This window comes from Apostichopus japonicus, chromosome 15 (assembly GCF_037975245.1).
Source record: "Apostichopus japonicus isolate 1M-3 chromosome 15, ASM3797524v1, whole genome shotgun sequence".
Lineage (NCBI taxonomy): Eukaryota > Metazoa > Echinodermata > Holothuroidea > Aspidochirotida > Stichopodidae > Apostichopus > Apostichopus japonicus.
Genome location: NC_092575.1, coordinates 27,852,607 through 27,864,702, shown reverse-complemented (window position 1 = coordinate 27,864,702; position 12,096 = coordinate 27,852,607). Strand labels below are relative to the sequence as shown.

Here is a 12,096-nt window from a genome sequence, read left to right as displayed (position 1 = left end):
CATATATTCCTTGTGTCGATTACGTGTAGATGATGTCTTGAAGCTTGGTAGCGATATATGACCCCGTCGCGTCGCAATCTTATTCCTTCAAGCCCAAGAAGGCTCGAGTGAGCATTATTACGTGTAGATTGCGCCTATAAGGGACGACTTAGACGCTGATTTCGGGGATAATTAGTAAATTTCTATAATGAGTTGTACATAGATACACTATGATAACCATTTCCACGGTCAATAAATAGCTATTACGGATAGGCTATAGTCATTAGCTGTGAGCACGTCATCTATTTCTCGTGTCAAAGGTAAACCGATCGCTATTACCTGTTGGCTCGAGGCCAACGTGTCGAAGCTTCGTAGGCTGTGCTACCATGTTAGCTTATGTGCAAGCGACCTGTTTGTTTAAAGGTACGGTTCTCGTTTTGTGTGCGCGAGGTCGCGGGTTCGAATCCCCGTCAACCCTTTTTATTCTTTTCTTTTTCTAGTAGAAAATATTTCGATTCGCATTTCAATCTGTCGCATTCTTAAAACTAAATTCTATGAATTGTTTTCACGTTTTCACAGTCAATAAATGTATATGACTGAGCGTCTATATGCAATTGAAGTGATTAAATCATATATTCCTTGTGTCGACTACGTGTAGATGATGTCTCGAAGCTTCTTGTTATAAATGCGATAAATGACCCCGTCGCGTCGCAATTTTATTCATTCAAGCCCAAACAGGCTTGAGTGAGCATTATAACGTGTAGATTGCGCCTATAAGGGAAGACTTAGACGCTGATTTCGGGGATAATTAGTAATTTTCTATAATGAGTTGTAAATAGATACACTAGGTAAACCCTTCCCATGGTCAGGAAATAGCTATTACGGATAGGCTATCGGCAATTGCTGTGATAACGTCATCTATTTCTCGTGTCAAAGGTACACTAACTCTAATCACATTGTGATGGCTCCGTGCTATAGGCTTGTCTGTTAATGTCAAGGCTTGAGGAACGCATGCTTCTTCTTGTAACCGGCCGTCCTCTAATCTGGTGGTCTGATATTGATGACATTATTTGTCTGGACAAGTGATGAGGCGAGTCTCTCGTGTTTCATTGATCACATCAATTCATCCACAGCACCATCAAATGTATCTCTGATAACAGGCTCCAGCTGGCTAACTTCTTTGATGTCAGCATCCGGATCGAAAAATTCACCCTCCCCACCGATCTCTGCAATAACCCATTGACAAACACCGGTGCCATCCACACCACTGTAAGACTGGTATTACTTTCAGTCAAGCTCTTTACCTTCACTGAATTTGCTCTAATAATTCTAATTTTCTTCAACATAGAAAAGCCATTCCTGACAAGCCACCCGTTGCATACATAAACCTCCGCAGCCTGTGGGATTTGCTGGTTCGTGCCGCTATACATCCTTTAACTGCATAGGCTACTCCATCCTCTACAGCATGATACTTTCAAATATTCTCTTTCCTATATTTGCATTGTCTGCATGGGTCCATATCTCGGAATTAGATTCATTCACCTTTCACATCACCCAGCGCATACACAATAAAGGGTTGCATCACTGATGTTACTTCTGATGTAATTTACCTTATTTCTTGCAGAGTCTGTAGCATTCAGTGTGTGTATCTCAAGACACATTTCCACGGTTAACTATTTGAACACTGAAACTCCAATTGGGCCGCATTTTAACCTTCCTAACCACACTATTTAGGATAAGATAATTCAAAGCAATGGATTTCTAGGTAACCGCCCGATACAGTTCGCCTGAGCAGAGAACGATTGTGGATCCACCGCCTTCTCTCCATTCAACCACGTAGTCTGAACATCCAAGAAGGGGAACGACTAAACTTCAGCCCTCAATTCTTTTTCCTTTCTAACCCCCCCCCCCCTCCTCCTCCTCCTCCATCCCTCAGCGTCTATTATATTTTCTATCCACTTTCCCACTTATCCACTTTCACAGGTTTTCTTTAATATATGTAATCCCCTGTCCCTGCTTTTCACCCTCATCACTGTTTAACTCCCATTGTTAAACCCCACAGTTTACACCCACAGCCCTGATTCCTCTCATCGCTCTTGCCTTACATCTTATACTTCTCTTTTTTTTCTAATTTACCACTTCTTAAAAAGTAAACTAGTTATGTAAAGGTAACATTACAGCAAGAAGCAGCATAATAAATCCATGCCGTTGACGTTCTTTGCTATATGCTAGCAATGGCGTGTTCAATAGGGGGATATGCCCCTGGCCCCCACCTCTGAAATGTTTCAGTTTGGGAAATGTTTCAGTCAAGGGATGTTTGCATTCAGCCGGTGTGAATTTCACCATTTCTACGAGTGTTCCCTCCCCCTCCCTTTTTTGGTTCCAGGTGATATGGCGGGCCATCAGTCTCAAATCATGGGAGATCGACTTATACCGATTTAAATCGACATATACCAGTTTCCTTCGACATATCATCGAATTATTTTACTTATCATCGATTTAAATCGATGATAAGTAAAATAAATCGATGATATGTAGAATAAATCGATGATATGTCGATTTAAATTGACATATACCAGTTTCATTCTACATATCATCGATTTAAATCGACATATACCAGTTTACTTCGACATATCATCGATTTATTTTACTTATCATCGATTTAAATCGATGATAAGTAAAATAAATCGATGATATGTAGAATAAATCGATGATATGTCGAAGTAAACTGGTATATGTCGATTTAAATCGATGATATGTAGAATGAAACTGGTATAAGTCGAAGGAAACTGGTATATGTCGATTTAAATCGGTATAAGTCGCTCTCCCTTGATTTGAGACTGATGGCCCGCCATACAGGTGGACCCTGGAACCATTGTTCTCGCTCATCTGTTGACACAATTTTGACCCCGACGTGACCTCGACAGAGGTTTGTGAACCGTCGTTGTTCGAGGTACAACCCTGTCACAAGCTTTGAACAGAGAAGGCATCGTTGTGCGATTAATCAAAAGATTGTATTTGTTTAAGCCGAACTCATTCTTTCCAAGGCAAGTCTGTGCTTATTTCGCCTGTATGGAAAAAAGTAATGCGCAGGATTGTCTAACGTTCGTGGTAGTGTCACTAAGGCATATGCTAGTCCCTGAAGAGTAGAACGACATTAACACTAACATTGTAACCTGTAGGTACTCAGCACTAGGCCAAATCAGCACTTTAAATTCGTTTCTGGCCGGCAAGGCTGCAATATTAATCCAGTAAGCAGTAATTTTAGTAGTTTTAGTACCAATAGCTTGTAGTTGTAGTACCAATCAATAGCTAGTAGTTGTAGTACCAATTTCTGTATTGAATGTGTCACTGTGTTTAATAAAATCTCTATCTATCAGGAAAGAATGTATCTTTAATTTTTGAAATCATAACCTTCCTAGTCATGCTAGGGTGTGTGTCTATTATCGCTTCACATGTAAACCAGTATGTGGAAAGGAAAGCTGGTACACGTCTCATATTTGGTATCTGGGTAGAGCATGTTGAATGCAAGTAGGCTATCCTGGTAAATCTGAATATCATTAAGGGTCCAAAACCTTACACAATCCTTTTATTAGGGTTTGCTGGTATATCATTTTGAGTACACTTCTAGTCAGTAGTGGCCAAATGGTGAAACTTTGTTGGAACGTTGTTGACATATTGATGCACTCTGATTATGTAGATGTGCTCTATTGTTTTCAGCAAAGGTAATTTTGGATGAGCAGACGCAAAGTCCCAAAATAATTGTAAAGAGGGGGTGCTTCTCAAGAGGGGATGCTTCTACGTCTATTATCTGTATTCTATGTGAAAGTCACATGTGATTTGGGTTCAGCTGAGGTCCATATGTCAAAAGTATGTAAAAAATATATCTCAAGAAGGAAACCTTGAATTCACCTCAGATTAGGTTTGTAGGTGAACCAAAATTAGTGCCAGAACACTGCTGTGTATGTTGAAGGTCAAAATTCTGTTGGAGTCAACAATGATAAAATAGTCACAACCTCGTAAATAAATTTCAAGATGGGGAACTTGGACAGATCTGACGTTTAGTATGAACATGTATACTACATTGGACGCATATCAGTGGAGGTTGGTGGTCAACATCTATTACGGTGATTACATTCATGTCACCTTTACATGTGTCTTGCTGTTCTTCCTACGTAAAATATGTTCGAACCCTCAATGTGCAGCATGTCCGACTCATTACCAAATAGTAATTGTAAATCATCACAGCCAGTATGAATGTTTGCATTATGCTTCAAAAAGGAACTCTGTTGTTTATGTTCTTTGCACACCCTGCAGCCCTGTAATCGCCTGGAACCATTCAGTAGTGTCGCTTTGATTTTTTTCAAACTCACAGTATTTATTAGCAAAAACTTACTTATAAAGACCTAAATTTATAGTCTAGATGTGCCTCGAATACACCATTTGACTTCTAAATTTTCAAAAACAAATTCTGGGACACAGTCTGATTATAATCTGATTGTGATCGAACTCATTTGAACACAGGGACTGTTGTTTATCAGTCCCGTCCACGATGCAACCCGTTAGCATACACAAAGTCGGTGTTAATTGCGTCAATCCGTTACTGATAAAAGAACTTAAAGGAACGCCAAATGACGCGCAACGTATGTTATCGTGTATATTTATCATAATGGGAGACAAAATCCAAAAGTGTTGTGTACCTTTACATCAGGATGTATCACACTGTATACTAACATTAGTATCCTGCACTTTTACACATTGTGTTATATTTTACTACTCATCGTGAACATTTATATCATCTTCGTGTCCTAATATAAACGGGTCTGACCCCATGCACCCTCGTATATATGTATTGTGATGTGGCGAAGATCGCCTGTAGCTCGATAGAGATGGTAGTATCAATGCCCCTTGGGGAACAATTATTTGGTTGGCTATTTCAGGAGCATAGCTCCACAAGCTCCACGCAAATAAATGACGTTACAGTACATTGTGTGGTATGTGTTTTCTTTGTTTTAAAACATTCTTGTTAAGGCAAATTGCTACAAAAACAACAGAACTGTACTCAGATACCGGAACTTGATGGCACGAAGTAGGTTATGGGTAATTTGTGATATACTTATGGGCTACGTGTTTTGTAAATTATTTGATTCTGTACTCTTTTATTAAATGTCTGATATGTCTAAATGGTCCGCCAGTCAAGTTAAAAGTCTACCTCAGGCTCTATTGGGCAATTTTGAATAATAATGATGTTTATGGAAAAACTAAATATTTATAGACCATGGGATGATAGGCAAAATTATGCTTAGATTTTGAATTCTGTGCATATTTTGTGGACAGGAGCTGAATTTTGGCAAGCAAGTATTTTCGAAGGTGCTGAATTCGAAAAAATGTGTTGTTTTTTTCTAAACTTGCTCAATCACAAGTTAATTGATTATTTAAAGGAGAACCCTACATGAATAGTTGAATTTATAGGCAGGAGCTGAAATTGGGCAATAGAGTACTTTTGAAGTGGCTCATTTTGAATAAGTGATTTTTTTTTTCTCTGAACTTGCACAATCAAAGTTAATGAGCTCTCTAATTGGTTAATTAAAGGAGTACTCCCTATTAAAAATTGAATTTATAGGCAGGAGCTGAAAATTGGCAGCTAAGTACTTTTGAAGGGGCAGATTTTGAAAAGGGTGTTACTTCCCTCCAAACTTGCTCAATCAAAGGTTAATTAGCTCCCCAATAAATTAAAGAGGAACCCCACATGAAAAATTAAATTTGTAGACAGGAGCTAAATTTGGCAACTGAGTATTTTCGAAGGTGTTGATTTTGGAAGAAGTTGTTTTTCTCTGAACATGCTCGATGGAAGGTTAATTAGCTTCTCAAATAATTAAAGGGGCACCCCACATAAAAAATGAATTTGTATAGCCTATATTGGTTTGATTAAAAATACTCCACAATCATAGTATTGAAACTGCACTTTATTTTTTCCTGAAATTTACATGGTCATTGGTGAAACCAATGACTGCAATCTGAATGAATCCCAATTGAGAAACTTGAAATACCAAATTTGTTAATAGTTCAAAATTCTTGGGTTTACATGATAGTGAAAAGATCAATGATGGTACACCCCTCATAGTTCATCATCCAGTAATCATAGATTTTTCAGCATAATTCATAAATGCCCTTATGTAAACAGTAGCATCAATTTGAAGAAGATTTTGTAGACAAATGGAAAGACAGAATATAATTGATAGAGGGAGTACAGAAGACGATCACTATACTTGTGATGCATGATACAATGTTCTCAGTCTAGTGTGGTCATCTGCTGTGGCATCTGTGGTACGTGCATCCAACTTATCAGAAGTATTAGTGCTGCATTCTGAAGTGGGAGTTTGGAATTGTTCTGCTACTCTCTCAACAACATTAATATCTTTGGCATAGACAATTTCACTTTCAAACCTCTTTGATGGTTTCACAAACACCAGATTATGAAACAGTGTCCTCAACTGAACCTTCAGTCGTTGTGTTGTGAAATGTGAAGCATCAAGAGCCTGTGTGTTCTTGACTATTTGACAAAACAACACATTTAGAGTCTTGAGACGGAGGATTTCCTGGCCTTTAATAAGGCGGGCTGTTACAATTGACTTTGCAAAAACTTTGAATGATGGTTAAAATTTGCTTTCCTTCTCAGCTGTTGACTTCTTTTCAGTGACACCATGTGTAAAGTTATGGTATCGGACTTCAATTGCAACCAAATCTTTGTGTTCAATCTGCAGTAGGATCCTGTGATCATCATGGAGTCGTGCAGCTTCCAGCAAAATGTGTGCCTCTTTCCTTTCACAGGTCGTTAACTTTACTTTACTTCTGGCTCCAGTTATAGTCTTGAGATATGCATCTTTCTGACAAATCAGACACACATTCGAGAGCACATCTTTTCGGTGTTTATCATGCTGTGGAGTTTTGAAACTGGACCTCAAGACCTTCGAACCATTGGTTGATGCCTGTAAAAGTACTGATGCTTCCCCTTCATTACCGCAATCAGACTCGATATCAGCATCTGTGTGAAAAATTAAGTAAGGTGTCCATTAGAACCAGATACCATATAGATCACCACTTCCAACCAGAGATGACTGGAACAACAAACTCTCCCAACTTCAACTCCTCATAAGACACTATGGGACTTAATGATTGTGTAGGACTTTACCTCTAGGCCTATGTTTAACTTTCCTAGCATCTGAGTATCTTTAGCCGAGGAGTAATTACCAGCCTAAGCTACATGATGATTAAAACCTAAGAGTAAACTACCCACTATGGAGCATATGTACACAAAAAGGCCAACAACCACTTTCAGAAATTGTGAAATCAAACAGATGTTCAACTAGGCAAGAGGTTGGGGCTATGACGCAGCCCCATCCCCACCCCCACTCATGGTAGCTCCTTGGTTTTAAGATCATTGTGATGTATTGAAGTCAGCATTTTGAAGTAATTTACTACGTGTGGGCTAGTTTTGATCATTTGTTTCCCCTGGGTGAGAAACTATATGAATGTTATGGTATCCTAAAACCATATGATCTCAACCGTGGAAAACATCAATATCTCTTTTTACTCCGAAAGGTTGTGTGAATGGGCGTGAGCCTAAACTCTCCCAGTTCCTTGTGGTCAGGGGTTGCCTAAACCAAATTATTTTGTCAGACACCTTTTAGGGGGGAGCAGCACCTGGTTTTTGCATGGGAAATTTGTAGGGGTATGTGCCCACCCTCATTTGCAACACTACTGCTACTGTGCAATGTATAGCAGTGTATGGAGGAAACAATTATTCCTTCTTTATTAAATTAAATTGGTCATTTGTCAGATCAGATCATCCATAAATATCTGGATCCCACAAATATAACAACTGATCACCACCCTACGCTCTCGCTGGTTTATTAAGCAGGACAATATGCTCATTCGGGCCCTATTCGCAGAACTAGTAAACTATAGAAATATACGTTCATCGGCCAGGTGCCGTCAGAATATGCGCCATGCACACTTCAAAACCATAGCATACAATTTTACCAAGCTATGCTTAGCTTGCTGACGTTTTCGGCTCATTTTTTTTCTATCTGGCTAAACCCTAACTTATGACACACAACCAGTGGAATAATTATGAATAAAATTCTACCAAATATATGAGACAACATTATCAAAGGGGCACAACTCCAAAATACTCCAACAACAAACCATTACTGCGACTTTACAGGGGGCAGAGTCGCATTAACCTATATAAAATAATACATCATCTCATCACATTGACTGAACCCTCCACCAAAAAATACATTCGCTAACTTAAGTTCATCAAGCTACCTAGGCCCTTATATTATTGATGAGTCATTCTCATGAAGTTCAACTGCAACTCCGAACTTATAATTTTTTTAACCATGGTACACAATATGACTTTACATTTCTTCAATTCCACTCGGCCCTGCATTCGATTTGAAAAACTTTATTATTAATTTAGTCAGACATCACAAAACATCACTGTCACTCTGTCCTCCACTAAAAATACAATGAAAAATTCAGCATTTTTCCATCATAACCAATGATAGGCTAAGCATTACCCACCCCCATTGTTTCCCAGCAAGATAAAAGGGCACTGCTTCACTAGCTGTGACTCAGCCCTCCACTGCAAATATGCAGTCAACATGGAGTTACTCTCACTTAACCACTGGGGCTAGTTAGGCCTAGCCTAGGCTTCAAGTTTTAAGTACGATAGCATAGGTATATCGTATGCTCTGGGCTAGCATAGGGGTCATACAAATCCCTAATTTTATACATGGGCCTACTTACCTTCATCTGTCTGCAATTTTCTTCTCCTGCTTTCTGCTGTCTGTAACCTTCGTACGTTACAAATTTCTGGTAACACTCACGGTGATAACCAGAACCGGGTATAACATTAGGCTCCGTTTGTGTTAGGCTCAGGCCAAACTGTTGTGTACAGTAGTTCGCCTGGCAATTTCACCCTCAAAATAGTCTTTGTTTAGCCACCGACTTTGGCATTCTATGAATTTCGACCAGCTTTTAATTTTGAAAGGTGTCAAACTCTGTTTGGTATTAGTTACGACGTGCATACAGCAAAATTTAGGAGACAATTCGTTCTCCGCGTGTGGTGTAGCTGCCATGGTGATTAACACATATAGACCTACTGCGCTATGCTATATGCTAGATTGTAAATAAAATGTTACTACATGAGAGCTTCGCTGTGATTGGATTGTCGTTATTCTTACATGGCATGTGATTGGACAATAGAATGTTGCTAATAATCATACATTTTATCATATTTAAACCGTTTGAGCAGATTTTACTCAAAACAGCATTCAGTTTCTTGTAACATTTTTAAAACAATATATTTTAATGCATTGTTTTCGTCCTGCCCTGAAATATTCACAAAACAAGAAGATAATCCACATCATCCCATGGTCTATTACTGTTAATTCTCGACACTAAACGTTAACATCTTGGTCAAACTTAATAAGAATGATTCTTGTGTCTATCGGAGTTGACACTCACATTTCCCTTAAGTTTCTCATGTTCTTCGTCATTATAATAAACTATTGCAGTAGAGAACTTACAATCATCTCGGATCTTTAGCACATCTGCAGTTTGTTACCGACATGGAGTCATCTAGAATTCAGAATAAATCTCAAAGTAGGAGACGAAAACGAATACTGTATTAGATATGTCAGGTGAATGTAAGCCTTGTGTTTCAAAAAATCTTACTCGACTGTTAGTTTTTTATTCCAATTTGAAAAAAGATTATTTTCCGGTATGAATTATGAGATTGGTGTTGGGTTTGATTCAAATTATGTTATTAGATTTTCTGCGTTCAATTCAACAGAGAGTCTTTCACGACACTTTCAAGGGCTCCATGGCGAGTGGCAGCAATCAAAATGATGACGAGGGTCAGCCATTGGTCAGTGGGCATCAGGTGAATCTTATGGAAAGCTTTGCACTAACCCAGTATATATAGGAGATGAGCACTAGGGTTAACGGTCTATTAAAGTCAAATAATGTCCATGGTATCCAAGTTTCATAACGCATTGCGTTACCACACAGCCTCAAAGCACTTTGACTAAAGTTCACTGAGACATTTGAACGTAGTCTCCTTTAACAATTCTCAATGTCGGAGAACATGATAGTAATAACAACCATGTGGTAAATACCCGGAACGTCTATGCATTTGCATTTCAACATAATATATTGAAAGTTTGGATAAAACGTTCTGATAGATCATTTTGCATGTAGGCTATTTAATGTTTCCATTTCGTAACGGGAGTAGTATTGTGACCAGCGAATTAGATACAAAATATATCAGTGACCTGTAAGGTCAAGGTCGTGTCACCTTGTCTAGTGCATAAGACGTTTGTATAATTGACAACAGAATAAATCACAATCCATGTACGGGAGATACAAACATATTTTGAAAATATGTCATTTTGGAAATTGTGTGTTCAATAATCTGTAATGTGATGCTGTGACACATGGGATGTATCGGTATTGATATAACGCATGTCCTATGTGGTCTCATTCTTCGATTGGAATACGTATAGATATTTTAGGTTTCAAGGGGAGTTCATACTATGCATTCGTGTACATGTCTTAAATTGAGCTGATAATTAGTAAGAATTAAGGAATCTAAGTTAAGTATGTCATAGGAACAACGTTTTAAGCATATAGTTCAGACGCTCATGTAAAATGTGTCTGTAGAAGCATCAGGTCACTCCGACACTATAGTCTCTACATTCTCGACTCTCGACTCATAACAGTGTGAGTCTCGCTGTGATCTGTTCCTTCTAGGAAGTATCTTTTCTCTGTATTTAACAACTTGTCAGTAGGCGACATCGCCACGTAACCACGAGACTCTAAAGCATCTGATACTGACGTTTGGTACAGTACTTCATTTTTTTTTAAATATTCTTGGACTGTTGTCATGTCTGCGTTTGTTTTTGACGTCTTCTGGCTAATTAAAATACAAAATCTGCCTGGACAAAGACACCATCGTGTCGGCCCGAAGCTACCCGACGAACAACAAAACGTTACAGTACATTGTGTGGAATGTGTTTTCTTTGTTTCAAAACATTCTTGTTAAGGCAAATCGCTACAAGAACAACGGAACTGTACTCCGATACTGGAACTTGATGGCACGACGTGGGTTATGATTTTGTACTCTTTTATTAAATGTCTGATATGTCGAAATGGTCCGCTAGTCAAGTTAAAAGTCTACCTCAGGCTCTATTGGGCAATTTTGAATAGTAATGATATTTATGGTAAAACTCAAATTTAATGTTAACTCTCGAAACTATACGTTAACATCATGGTCAAACTTAATACGAATGATTCTTGTGTCTATCGGAGTTGACACTCACATTTCTCTCGAGTTTCTCATGTTCTTTGTCATAATAATAAACTATTGCAGTATAGAACTTACAATCATATCAATTATTTAGCACATCTGCAGTTTGGTACCAACATAATCTCAAAGTAGGAGACGAAAATGAATACTGTATTAGATAATGTCAGGTGAATAAGCCTCGTGTTTAAAAGAAACGTTTGTTTGTCTTACTTGACTATTTTTCATTTTTATTCCAATTTCAAAAATGATTATATTCGGCTATAGGATTATGAGATTGGTGTTGGGTTTGATTCAAATTATGTTATTCGATTTTCTCCATTTAACTCAACAGAAAGACTTGGACGTCATTGTCAAGGGCTCCACGGACGTGCAAACGGACAAAAAGAACGAGCGTAAGGGATTGGTCAGTGGGCATCAGGTGAATCTTATGGACAGCTTTGCACTAACCCAATAAATATAGGAGATGAGCACTAGGGTTAAAGGTCTATGAAAGTCAAATAATGTCCATGATATCTAAGTTTCAAAATGCATGACTTTACCACACAGCCTCAAAACATTTTGCCTAAAGTTCACTGAGACATTTTAACGTAGTCTTCTTTAACAATTTTCAATGTCGGAGAACATGATAGTGATAACAACCATGTGGAAAATACCCGGAACATTTATGCATTTGCATTTCAACATAATATATTGAAAGTTTGGATAAAACGCTCTGATGGCTCATTTTGCTTGTAGGCTAT

The 12,096-nt window shown here is 38.3% G+C and overlaps 1 long non-coding RNA gene across 1 annotated transcript in view; it reads left to right on the top strand.

The window, feature by feature from the left end:
• The window catches only part of LOC139981242 (uncharacterized), a 34,559-nt gene extending 22,785 nt beyond the window's left edge, over positions 1-11,774 (top strand). The window contains exons 2-3 of the long non-coding RNA XR_011797818.1: positions 9,842-9,931; positions 11,688-11,774. This is a non-coding gene — a long non-coding RNA (uncharacterized lncRNA). The remainder of the gene's footprint in view (positions 1-9,841; positions 9,932-11,687) is intronic.
• The last annotated feature ends 322 nt before the right edge of the window (positions 11,775-12,096 follow it).